Source organism: Megascapheus bottae, unplaced genomic scaffold (genome assembly GCF_031878675.1).
Source record: "Megascapheus bottae isolate mThoBot1 unplaced genomic scaffold, mThoBot2.hap1 H_1, whole genome shotgun sequence".
NCBI classification, from domain to species: Eukaryota; Metazoa; Chordata; class Mammalia; order Rodentia; family Geomyidae; genus Megascapheus; species Megascapheus bottae.
In genome coordinates, this window is record NW_028327858.1 from 4,235,987 (window position 1) to 4,248,091 (window position 12,105).

Below are 12,105 nucleotides of genomic sequence, written 5' to 3' on the forward strand. Positions count from 1 at the left end.
ATGGTCTGCTTGGATCTCATGATCTTGCTGATGGATTGTATACTGAATTTTCCTTCTCTTTCTCTCCACAGTGGTATTCTGCCTCAACTCACTAGTCAAACTACCAGAGATTTTGCTCTCATTTCCTCTAATCAATGCACTGCTTTGGCAGAGACAACAATATGGAATTCATGTTATGGTTAAGAAAAAGGACGATGCTATTGGACGTAAGCTAGGAATATAGTGCTCAAGAAAACTATATCACCAATTAATTTTAGGAAAATCTAGCCAAAGCAAACAAGACAGGGTAAGAAGGGAGTATTCATCCAAACTGAAAATTATTCAACTATATGCAGGTAAAAGAATATGGAAAGACAAACATTTTTATAAACACCATGTTGGATTTCCAATCCTTATAACAAATAGCCCAACTAATATGTGAAACTTTACAGAGATCAATGAAAGCTTCTTGTTAGAAAGGAAGATTAAGTGCAAGAGAAATAAATTTGATTTGATGTTGTCTGGTAGATTTCCTTCACCCTTTTCAAGTCATTTATACTTGGCTTTCTTTGATTTTTGTTGTTGTTGTTTTCTTTTGATGTCCTTTATATAACCAAGATAAATAACAAATAAATTCTTTTTCATGAGTTTTATAAGGAAATTGAAATTTCCCATATCTATTGAAATATATTTTGACAACTATTATGGATAAATTACAGATAGATCCTAGGTTTTTAATCCTAAATAATTATGAATCCTAATTGTAAATCCTAAGTAACTTGTAGCTAATTATGTAAAGGTAGCTATATTTGCAATTTAATGGCTTTCAATACTAACCTAAATTTTTGATTGATGTGTAAAAGACTTTAAAAGAAATGTTATTGTCTTACCATAAGGAAGAGCAGTCAAATTCATAATTATTTTAAATGTTTCATAACTTATATATCCTTTTTTTTTGACGTTGGTTCAGCCTTATGACTTATGTAGGGAAGAGAATGATTACAGATAAGCAGGACCATGGAGAGCAGCAGAATGAAGACATCTAGGGGTGGAGCTTCTGACTGCCTTCCTGCTTCCTGTGTTTTCATCTTGGGCCTAAGATTAAGAACTCTAGTGAACCACAGGCACGTAGTGCTAGTTCCTTTGGTTTTATATGTTTATGATAAATACCAGCAGTGACTAAAATCAATGGTACAGAGAAAGAACACATTTCTCACATAAATAAAATGTATAATTCAAATTTAATTAAAAAAGCAAGATATGATGATTATTCTGAGATTCAGGGCTTTGCTTCCAGTGTTTAGAGAAATGATACAACACATCCTGTCTTTATTTATTCATTGAAAAAATAAAGGCCCACAGCACACGGTGCCACTACTCTAGACTAAACTGAAATAGAGATGTATGAATAGACATACATCCATGGCTAAACAGTTCAAAAAGCAGAAAATCCAATTTTGCAGGGAATTATTTAACTTTCATGTAAGTGTGCTTAGAACTTTAAAATTTTATTCCTTAGTAAGGCAACATCAAAGTTCAACAAAATAAGCAACAGGTAATGGATATTTGAAGAGGGTGGGATAGACTCAAGGGGAGGGTGTAGATAAATGAAGAGGAGGTTATAATATAGTAAGGACTTCAACATAAATCCTACAAAATTGAGAAAAAGAGCAAGGATTCAGCTGGGAGTGATGGCGAGAATGATGAATAGGTCATCTTGATAAAGATATAAGTAGCGACTCTTTTATAAAACTACTTAAAGGTAATAAAAATTACCAATAAAACAATGAATTTACAGTGTCATAGAGTAGGAAGAGGGGTTTTGTTTTGTTTCCTTGTTTCTGTAGTGCTGGGATTTGAACCCAGGGCCTTATCTGCTAGGCAAGTGCTCTACCACTGAGGTATACCTCCAACAGCAGGATTTGATTGTAAATTTGTTTCATTGTTATTATAGGTACTCTGACCACTGAGCCACTCCACTGGACCTGCTTGTGCATGATGTGATCTGTCTGTGATGGACTTCTGCATAGCTAGGGTTACAGGTGTGTGCCACCATATCCAGCTCTACACTGAGAAGAGATGATCTCTATCCAGACTAGCCTTAATCCCTAAACCTCCCAAACCCTCTTTTCCCCAAGCTGCTAGATTACATGCTGGAACCATTCTTATCCAGATCGGCAATGATATTTGTATTGTTGTTGGTGTTGTTTTTGTAACAAGAAAGCAATGGTGTACTATGAATGAAAAGGTTAATGAAGTAAAATATATTGTAATAAGCAGCTTTTTTTCCAATAAGAAACGGTGAAGTTTATAAACAAGGAGACTGATGTCACTTCACTGATACCTTTTGCTATAATGGTATTGTTATATTTTGCTAAAGGCATCCATTATTTGCTCAATCAACTGATATCATCATATTAAAAATAGGTAAATATTAAGTCATTCTTGCTAAAATGTATGTTTCTATCCTCCACATGTGTACTTCATATGTGTATACATAGCAAGATTTAAAGAAATAGGATAACCTGTAAAATTTAGATACTAGTACTGAGCTATGAATAGATTTTGATCCACAGCTTGAGAAAAATAAGTCACATTTTCATATGAGATTAAGAGTCCACAATAAATATGAATCAATCAGACAACAGACAATAGACTGAACAAATTCCATGATCTTGCTTTCATTTTATCAAAATACACTCTTTTTTAAACCACAAATAAAAGTAATAAAAGTATAGAATTCACTCTTAGGGAACTTGTCCTACAGTAGAAGAGGTATATTCTAGGTAGACATGAATTGTCTACAGTGGGAGATGTGTCCAAATAAATACAAAATATTAAAATGAGTACAGATGAAAATGGAACTTACAGCTTCAGTAACACACAAAAGTGACCAATTTTCTTCTTTTGAGAGTAGAGCAGTGCTTAAGAAAATTTCAGAGAGGCTGTGAGGATGCATGTTGATTGTGGTGAGAGAATTGCACTTCAGTGGGTAGACAATGATATGAAGGGCACTGTGAGTATTGAGTGATATCATAGAAAGGAAGAAATTAGCCACAGAGAAGACATGTCCCCAAACTTTTCTCTCCTAGGTTTCTTGGTAGTTTCCGTCTAGTTTACCTGCTTCTGTAATTTCCTGGAACTATTTCTTCTCATGGAAGAGGGAGAGGGTCAACCCAAAATCTTGTGAAGAAGAAAGCAATGCATCAGAATCCTGAGTTATCACTTACCTGGCTTTAAGGGGCATTAATCTGTTCCTGTGCCTTTAATGCTAAGGATATGGCAGACAGCACATTTTTTAATCTTGTTAGGAAATACGAAATAAACAGATACATCCTGAATTAAGAGTTACTCATCACTAAGCCTATGCATGTCCCTGAATCATAGTCATCAGAAAATTCCAACACTATACTCAAAAAGACCTGGCTCTGGGCCAGGAGTGTGGCCTAGTGGTAGAGTGCCTGACTAGCATGTATGAAACCCTGGGTTGGATTTCTTGGAACCACATACACAGGAAAGGCTGGAAGTAGTGCTATGGCTCAAGTGGTAGAGCATGAGCTTTGAGCAAAAAGTTTCCAAGGACAGTTGCCCAGACCCTGAGTTCAAGCCCCCAGACTGTAAAAAAACAGAAACAAAGAAAGACATGGCTCCATTCTTTGAAAAGAAAAAAAAACACACAGAAGAATTAAGTTGAAAAATTCCTTAAAATTAGGCAAGTGCATTTTCAAACGATTGAAAATTAACAATAATAAAATATTTTTAGGAAATTAACTTATTTTAAATATACACATTTCTGAGATTAAAAAGAGTATCTTCATATAAAGTTAATATATTCTATTACACAGATACTTCTGTGTTGTTGCAGCCAGAAAGATTGGACTTGACTTCATTGTTCAGGGTCTACATCCCTACTCGGTTCTATGACTTACAGATGGATTTCCAGCTTCCTATTTGCTGCATCTGGGCATGTAAAAGTCTAGTTTCCTAGAGAAATGACTTCTGTTATAATGCTTAATTTGAACTATGGAGATTAGTTTCTGAAATAGAAAAGACTTCTCTTTTTACATGACTGCCATTAGGTGGTGCTAGAAATGTCTCCATTCATAAAATATTTATGGCTAACCAGGCCTATAAATACATGAATAACAAAATCTTCATTGATTATACTTGCAACATAACATTGAGAAATACTCTAATCTATTACAAAAGGCCCTTGCTCTTTATCAGAACACCCAAAGTTGGTTATTTATTTAAATGTACATTATTAATTTATTTTTTTTAAATTACATTGTTTTTCAGCTTCTCATCCCAAACCAATTTTAAAATTATTTGATCAGCATTGTAAAATATGCATTGAAAACAGAAATTCAGATGAAAAGTGAAAGCAAAACTGAAGAGAATTCTGAACAAGGGGTTTTGATGCATACAAACACAATTTAATGTTAAATTTGATAAAGGCAAAGAATGATTTCTTTCATATTTTAAAATGATCCTCTATTTCTACCTTACAACAATTAAAATTATAACATTTTAAGTGTTAATATTACATTACAAAGTATTACCATGCTTACAGTGTCAAATGATAAAGACACAGGAAATCATATGCACTAGATATGGCTCAAAATATGTGATGATGGCTTTTATGTCCTGAAGAGAATGGGTCTTAGGTTCCTCAATAAAGAAGCTTTGGACTAGGTAAGCTACAAAATCTGTACTAGTGTGCAAATTTACAAATTAACAAAACGGAGTTTTCATTTAATTGCCTTTTCATTTCTGATCTTATCTTGAGATACTTCTTGAATTGTTTTCTTTCTGTCCTATACTTTATCCATTAGCAACCATTGCTAGGGTACATACTATTTAGGTCAAGAGTGGGCCTCAAATTTCTGGGAGAAACCAACGGGGTTGAAGAATACAATTTCACTCTATATTTTAATTTTTGATTCCAGAATGACACCGAATCTGATAGTCCACATTATAGGTTTTCATTTGGATACTTTTTATCATAATTTTATTGTTAGGATTTTTGTCTTTATCCTTGATTTGCAATTCTCTTTTCATAGTATAGGCTTGATTTCATGGTCTGTTATGTGGAAAAGCCATTTAACACTATATTCCAATTGTAATTTATTTTGACATATAGTTTCAGATAATGACAAATTCTAGCTTATTCCCCAGTTATTTAAAATTTACTAGGATTGCATTATCAGGAAACTTCTGTTTTATTTCCTTAACATTTCCAACATCTTAAACAATGGCACATGAAAGATAACCTAAAATATTTCTTGAATAAATACTTAATGACTGGAATACCACCCTTAGCATAGTTAAATATAGTTTCATTACACAACCTCTGTGACTTCTGTGCCTTCATTTCTGTTTCACTGGTTTATTTTTATGGCAGTAGAATGTTATTATTATTTTATAATATTTTGAGTATCTGACAAAATATTTTCCTCCATCCATTATTCTTTTTCCCATTTTTTAGTAAATTGTCTCTACTCATTCACTTTTTGTGTGCATATTAAGATAATTCTATTATCTTTTATTCCCCAGAGTCTGCACATCAAGTTACATCAGATATTTTATATTGAATGCCCATTATAAATCATATTTTCTGATACATCATGGCTGATACATCAAAGCATGTATTTAGTGCATCTATTTATAGCTATCATTAATTTTCTTTCTAGAAATACATATATATTTCAAGATAAACTTGATAAGCTTCATGGCTCCTTTTAATAAGCATATATCTTATTTCTCCCTTCTCATATGGGCTGCATCCTCCAGAAAAATATGAAATAATGGAGGTAATAATTATTATTTATTGTTACTGACTCAGTAGAATGGATGTAATTTTCAAACAAAGTTCCATGTTCACTACTTTTTTGTCCAATCATGACTTTTGTCTTGGTTAACCATGTTTCCTGTGCATTTTCCACAAACTTTCATTCTTTCTCTGGGCATATGTTGCTATTCTGGGAGAGAGAGGCAGAGCTGAACATAACCGCAATGCACTTCAAATGTTCAGAAAAAGAGGTTGGAGGTCCAGTCAGAGGATGTTTTCAGATTCAGATGTATTTTAGGTATGTGATTAAACCATAAAGAAATGGAAATCCCACTAGAGAGAACCGCCAAATACAAGCACAATCATCAAGAACAACTCAAAACTCTCGAGTGCTATAAACTGGCATCAAAAATACCTCGGCTCAGATGGTTTCCTCTTCAGAGAAGCTTTAAACTGAACTACAAATATAAAACTTATAGGCCCATCTGTGCATGAAATTACATGTAAAATTTTCTATAGATACCTATAGAACTAGATATCTACATGCATATTTATAACAGAGTAACACTTATTACTTATATCTGAAATATATATCAGCTGGGGTTTAGCTAAATCAACAGAGGTATCTACGTATTGTCCCACTCCAGATTATTCCTCCAGACTGCTTTTCAATATCAAGACACTCGTGGAGCCATTAATACAAAGATTTCACAGAAATACTTCAGTATACTATTTTTTAAAAATATGTTACTTTAACCAGGATGACTCTTTTAACATCTAGTATATGTACACTTTCCTCCTCCCTTGTATATATACTATACATTTAATCTCAACCATTGTAGACCCTTATACATACTTCTATGGCATACACAACATTCTGAACTTGTTTTTGGCAACTCTTGTGTTGTAGACAGAAGTCATGGTGATCTAAAATATGAGCTGAATGCCATTTAATTTTTCCATAATCTAACTGAGCTTTGAATTTTGATCTGTACAAAAATATTTTATGGCACAAAAGACAGAATATTCAGCATGTATTTTGGTTTCCAGAAATATGTTTTACCCTTTTGTGTTGCGAAATGACTTCCATTTTAACAAGTGACTAGCAAATAGATGATTTCAGCTTAGGTTAAAGCTGCATTAAATTATGAAGATGTCTTTAAATAAGATAGAACTTTCATTCTTTGCTCCTATAAAATAAAGAGGAAGAGTTTCTAATAAATCTATAAAGACATCAATACCACTCAATATTTTATATCTCAAGGAAATCTAGGTATAAAAATACCTAGGAAAATTTAGGTATGTGTATATAATATACACACATATATATATACCATGGATTGTGTCATATATGTCATTTGCATCATGCATAGTATAAATAGATGTTTATGAAATTCAATTTGTATTGATTCCTGCTAAATAAATGATATTTCAAAATTTATTTAAATATAGTAAATGGAATAAATGTGATTTTTTTGCATCACAAAAATGTGGGGATAAGGAATTCAAATGTTGCTAGCTTGCAGCTTTAGTATAATTGATGAATGACTGACTTAAACCTTAGAAATGATTTCAGTAGCTTTTACAGGAAGGGATATAGTGGTTGAACATGTACAATGACAGTCTTAAACACATCACCCCAAAAGCCCTCTGTAGGGGCAATATGATTCCTTTCAAGTGATAAACTCTCTCTGACTTCTCTGGAACAAACTAAAGTTTTAATCTGGAAACAACATTCAGATGATGCACTGTTAGCTCACAAAGGAAATGCCAAGATGCCTACCACTGACTCCAATCTTGTATCTTGAAACAATATTATGGTTATCTCAGAACCTTCACATCGAAGCATCTTTCCTTTTAGAGTAAGCATGTTTTAGTGGTTCATGTCATTTATCATCATTTATTGTCAGGACACAACTCTTAGACTGTGCAAACATTTGCTATGACTTATTTCCACTTGAGGTCCCATTAATATGGAAAATGAGGACATTAGCTACACATGTTAGCAATACAAACACTTGCATTTGGTGGTTAATTCTTCCATGATGCTTTAATGAACACGGGACAAAACATATTAGGTAAATTCAGTTCAGTAAAGAAAGAAAAAAAACCCAAATTTATTTTTGAAACTGGGAGAAATGTCTTTGTGTAGGCATATGTATTTATGAGTATTTTATTGTTTTATTTATATAATTGGTTGTGCCTTCTCTCAAACTATCTAAGACATATGACCCCTTTTTGGAGGAAGAACCATATGCACACACACACACACACACACACACACACACACACGTGCGCACACAAGAATAGGATATTATGAGAATCCCAGAGCCTATAGGGACTGTGGCTGGATGCAGGAGATTTGTCTGGTGTGCTTGGAGTATGAATGATAACAGCAGAACATCCTGATTGTACAATTGTTTATCCTATGTCTCAGTAAAGACATGGTTTTTTATGAGTGTCTGTTCTTCTGCAGGAATTCTCACAAGACAGGAAACATCTCTGGTATCCCGGATGTGTTATCAAAACCTCATCCCTTGATATGTCTAATCTCTTGTTACCTACTTCATGGAATATGTTCTTCTGTTTATTTTCCCAGTATTCTCTTAAACCAACCCTGGGCCAATGTGAATGTATAGAAATGGAGAGTTGAGAAGAGATCTTTGGTTTAACTCTCTCTGTGGTTAGACTCATTCTTTGCCCAGTGAGTGCGCATCTCTTTATTGCATCTTTATGGGCATCTCTTCATCCCTCACCCTGGAATCTGCTGGCAGAATCTTTAGGATGTAATGCATATTACTAGCACAGACTTGAGCTAGTCAGCCATGTCTCTCCCGGTACTAAACGGGTTCTGACCTTAACCTAGAACATTAAAAGCACAGATAGCTCCAAAAGGCCTTATATGATGTCAGTATATGACATTTGTTCCATGAAAATTTAAACAAACAGTTTTAAAAAGGAATTTTCTGATGATTGGCTTCATGGTGAAACAAAAACCAAAGCAAATGCTACAGCTCAACTCCTTCAGCTCAGATTTTCCCTCCTGTACTTAATTAATGTGCGATTTGGAGCAAGCCATTTAGCTTTTCTGTACCTAATTTTCTCCCTTATAAGTGGAATAATGACAGTTTCTTCCTTCATAAGTCTTTTGAGAGCAGTCCTCCCAAAATGTGTTAATTACATGAATTAATATGCGAAAAATACTTTGAACCACGGAGCCTCTGTACCCATTAACTAATTCATCCCTTGTACTTGTTTTCAGAAATCCTCAGTTGATATAAACACAAAAACACAACTATAACTTTCTGCTATGTATACTTATTAGAAAACACGAAGCTTCTATAGGGATTCCTTAAATGCATGCATTCCTCCAAAAGCTTCAATATGAGCCTTCTCTAGACTTTATTTTACCAAAGCAAACAAATGCCATTTTACTGGAGGCTCGTATCTAGACTCTCAGCCCTAGGTGATACAGACACAGATAGGGAAACGATGTGGAAATTGCTCCCAGCATCTGCAAGGTGAAGAGTTGAGAGATATCTGTTCCTTAGTTTTTATCCTCAGTAATAAACATGTTTCTTCATGTTTTCTCTGGATCCAGGCCCCAACCATCACCTGATCCCGAACTTTGCTTATGTAGCCTTCTCCTTAATAGCCAGGATTCTGTCCTCTAGTGGAATGCAATGATTGCCCTAGTTTAGGCATTCGGCTTCACTTTAAGCTACCTGGCTACATTTTGTAAAGGGTGGTAACTCCAGCATTATACAGAAATAGTGAATGGACTGAGAAACTTTGTAGGAAATACATTATTTCATTTCATTTGTTGGGATACTTTAACAGGACCTATTGTAAAAGACCAATTTAAAAGAAAGAAAGGAAAAGAAAAAAAAAGACTAATTAACCTCTTGTTTCCATTGTGATTGTTGTTCTTAATGTACTATGTGAAGTTATTTTCTCTTTTTTTTCCCCTTATGGTTAACTTCATGAGGTTACTGTATCTGACTTTGTGACCTGGTATATTGTATATACATTTATTTGTTTATTTGAAATAGGGAAGGGAAGGGGGAAACAAGATGATTGGGAGGGAGGGAGGGTAGGGGAAAGGGGACAAAAATCTTGAGAAGGGGTAACAAGGTTCGAGAAGTAATGCACGCATTACCAGATAAATGTAACTGTAACCCCTCTATACATTATCCCAAGAATAAAATGCAATGAAAAAAAGTTGATTGACAAAAGGAAGCTTTCTGAACTTCATCACTAAATACTTCAGCAATGAACAAGTTACCTTTCATCCAATTTTTAATAAGCTGATCAAATAATTCCCTAGTACACTAAAGACCATAAAGGTGAAATCAAATGTTAGAAGCAAATGGTTTTAATGCATGATGCATTCTTCTCTCTATTTCTAGGTACTCTCTTTTTAAAAATAAGTCAAAAGCCAGTTTGTGGACATGGGGGTTGTAAACCATAATATTATATAGATTACATGCAAAGGGAATGTTCACAAAGCAGTAGGAATTTTAAAGATGTGGCTTTAAATTGCAACTACAATGAACATACTACATATTTCAATTTGGTTGGAAGAAATGTTGGAATTAAGTAAAATATACTATGTATAGAATTCTAGAAGATTTTACAGAAATTTTACAAAGACAATGTAAATAAAATTAAGCAATGATGTAGTTTTACTGCATGAACAAAAAGCTCTTCTCATTACTAACTCCATACTTTCAGACAACCTTAGCAATGGTATTGGTCCTACTGTCAGGCTAAACCAGGAATAGTGGCATCTACTGGTAGCAGCACTGGTGGCATATTTTGCTCTGTGCTATAGAGTTTTATTCCTGTCTATGGAAATCCTTTATTTGAAGAAACCTCATCCTTGTCAGAAGGATAACTTCCAATTGCAAATACCACATTATTGTATACTATTTTTCTTCCTTGAGTAAGAGTGTATGTGTACATTTGATAGGACTTTATTTTTTTAAGTCATATATATTGAAGAAAACAAATACCAGAAAGCTGATGTATTCACTATATTGACAGGAAGAAAAGAACTTCTACAATTTCAGGACGAAAATAACAAGAAAAGCTTTCGTAGTTCTAGCTGCAAAAACATTATCAGACCTTTTTTTAAAAAAAAAATTTTCTTTGTTGGTCATGGGGTTTGAACTCTGGGACTGGGTGCTGTCTCTAAGCTCTTCAGCTCAAGACTGGTGCTTTACTATTTGAGCCACAGTGCCACTTCCAACATTTCTGAATTCTTCATTTAATACTACACTCTACATTTAATGTGTTAGTTTGGTGGTACTATCATAAAATATATGAATATTTACTTAAGTGAATATATTGAACTGATAGTGTAATATATAACTTTTATATAATTGGAATGAGATCCTTCAAGCATCTACTGTATTTAATAATTAGCTAATAATTTATATTTGTTTCAAAACAGCAATTTGTAATGCACTGATCCAGTTTAGTATAATTTCAACACATTTTCATTGCAAGACAAATATTATTCTGATAAAAGTTGCAAGGTTAACTAAAACTAAAAGTTTGTGTGTGAACTTACCCTTAGTAGTGATAAACTTATAAACAAACTAGCCACATAAAGAATATCACGTGTATACCCTAAACTTTGGAGCTAAAGAAGGAAGGAAATCAAGATTTAAAATTCTTATTTTTAAGTAACCAATTGGATGCCTGTTTTTATTTTATTATTATTTTTGCTACCCTATTATCCTCACCACTGGTAAAACAAACAGGACATTTTAGCTTTAATCTTCTTACTACATAACCCAAATAACTTCAGTCATGTTTGCATTAATGCTGCATTAATCATGTTGTTGCGTATTAATGAGTTTTCAGGCTATGCTAATTACTGTCATAGATTCTGCAGCAGCCCATTAAATATACAAATTACAGAATTAAAGAGCCAGAGCTCTTCATGATTAATCTCTAAATGGAGAAAAACTAATGATGTCTGTACAAAGTTTCTCTCTACTTTTGGCTGAGTGAGTCCAATGAACAATCAATTAGACTATTGGAGGAACAAGAAAATCACGTATCATATGTTTTTATGGAGGTACTTCATTACAACAGAGGACATAATATTTCATAAAGACTCTATAACCCTCAATATTGGTTACAATGTTACTCCATATCAAACATAATTTGAATAAGGTTAAGTTCACACCAAACCCATTCTGATGAGGTTTCTTACAGAAACAGTTGCATCTAAAAGGAATTGTCATCCACAAGTCCTTCAACATAAAAGCTGTATCAAAAATGTCAGATTTTCAACACCAAAATGTCTGATTCCTCACATAAAG

The 12,105-nt window shown here is 33.6% G+C and overlaps 1 protein-coding gene across 1 annotated transcript in view; it reads right to left on the reverse strand.

Annotated features, from left to right (window-relative positions):
• Nucleotides 1–12,105, reverse strand: part of LOC150039010 (usherin-like) — a gene marked incomplete at its 5' end in the record, with an annotated part of 572,498 nt that overhangs the window by 385,867 nt on the left and 174,526 nt on the right. The gene's annotated exons all lie outside the window — the stretch shown is intronic.